Source organism: Geospiza fortis, unplaced genomic scaffold (genome assembly GCF_000277835.1).
Source record: "Geospiza fortis unplaced genomic scaffold, GeoFor_1.0 scaffold16, whole genome shotgun sequence".
NCBI classification, from domain to species: Eukaryota; Metazoa; Chordata; class Aves; order Passeriformes; family Thraupidae; genus Geospiza; species Geospiza fortis.
Window position 1 is genome coordinate 7,143,390 of NW_005054302.1, and position 2,039 is coordinate 7,145,428.

The window sequence follows — 2,039 nt, forward strand, 5'->3', positions numbered from 1 at the left end:
AGGAATGCCAAGAGCATGGGAATGCCTTTCCATTAATGCTGAGAAAAAAATCCTGAAGGTAAAACTGAATCTCTAATGTTAAATATCTTTTATTTTCAATTACAGGACTGCATGGTAGTGCTCCGGAATGCAGACTACTTTAGACAATTAATTCACTCCAAGTTCAACCAGTACTCGGAAATGAATTGTTCCCCAATTAAAAATCAATTTGTGCATTACAAAAATGAGATTTGTAAAAGATCAAGAACAATGTTCTTGTCATTTGTGACTGGACATAGGATCAGGAACAGCCTGAAGCAGTACTATCTCATCTTTCCTTAAAGGGAATCAGTCTTATTATAACCATAGTATTTATGCCTAACAGAGCCTTTCTTTCTCAGGATGGTTACAACCCACAGCAGTTAAGGATGAAAAGGAAAAGTATTGCAAAATACACTAAAAGATTTCCTAGTGTTACTTTAATGCTTCCAATGTTGCTCTATTTTTGAATATTTGGGGGCATATGCAGTATGAACTGACATTGCTTTGAAGTAGAAAAGTATATAATAATGGCGCTGTTGTTGGTAATTTGGCTTAGCAGAGACATTTTTGCCTCAAAATTCTTGCAATATTTTCTAGGGGTTCCAAATATGGATGGAAAGAACAGTAGAAGAGGTGCGAAAGAATCATAATGAGCTGAATTTAACTTTTTCTCTCTGGTTGTGTTATTTTCTTCATTCCTACCTTCATTGACAGAAATAGGAACGAGGATTGATTCTTTGCATAAAAATATTACAACTTTTACCTCCTGGGAGCAAAAAATTAGGTAATAATTTGAGAAGAAGTCAAAATGCTGGCACTACTCTAATATTGGCACAATATTCTTTTAAGTGTGTCTTAACTTTGCAAATAAAACAAAACCACTAAGAGTTCTCCTTGAGATAATTTTCCAAAACATTAGGTGATCATCCAGTCCTTATTCAAAAATATATAATCTAAATTTCACAGTGAATAGAATACTTTCTGATAATAAGAATTATGATCAAGGAAAAAAATCACTTTTCTTATTCATGTTTGCTATGGCTATGAAGCAGAATGTTTGTATCATATCACTATCAGGTTACTTCCATAGTTCCAACAGCTCAGAGTTCATACACATTGCAAATCACCATCAAAAGAGGATGGATAATTAATGGTCAGTATTTTCCAGTGAGCTATTTGCTCCCACAATATGATGTCTACAGTGCAGAAATGTGGATGTGGGATGCTCTGTACACACTCCCTGTATGTAAAATGAGGAATGAGATCTATGACCTATTTGGAAGTGTCTGCCAGCCATGCAGATCTAAGCTGCTTGCCAGATCAGCTCAATAATTTCTCTGTGTTCTCTCATTCAACCTTTAGGAAAGCCCATGCAAATTCCACCCCCCATTACACTGCCCATCTTCATATTCTGGCTTAACACTGGGTTTCAACAAAAAGGTGCTTAGGAATCCAGCATACCTATCACTAAATGTACTTTGCACGCTGTTATCCTGAAATTTTTATTACCCTGCTATCTCTTAGTTCTAATTTCTGTTGTAAATCTTTTAGTTGTTAGCTGTGCTTTCGTCATGTTTATATGGTACCTAAAATGATTTGCCCTCTGTTCTGTTTGTTTGGCCTCCTTGTTATTACAGAAGAGGAAGCAATAAAAAATAATATTCACCCCTTTCCCACAAATTAATTACATGCTAGAAGTAGTACCTTGGCACTAGTTTATTTAACAATTTAAAAAATCACCTAGCAAGAACTTCAGTGTGAATACCCTGGAAGTGAAGTGCCTGATCAGACCAAACACATTGATCTTAAAAGGATCCTGTGTCCAGAGTATTTTTGTCAACCTTATTGACATTCCTCCAGGCACCTGTACCTTCTGCACTTCACATGTAAAATGTTGCCACTACATCTATTTGAATAAAATATATTGCAGTGCAATCTACTCATCCATTCTGAGAATATCACAGTTTTTTCACACCTTCAATCCCATTTATTACTCATGAGATCAAAGTTCTATTTTA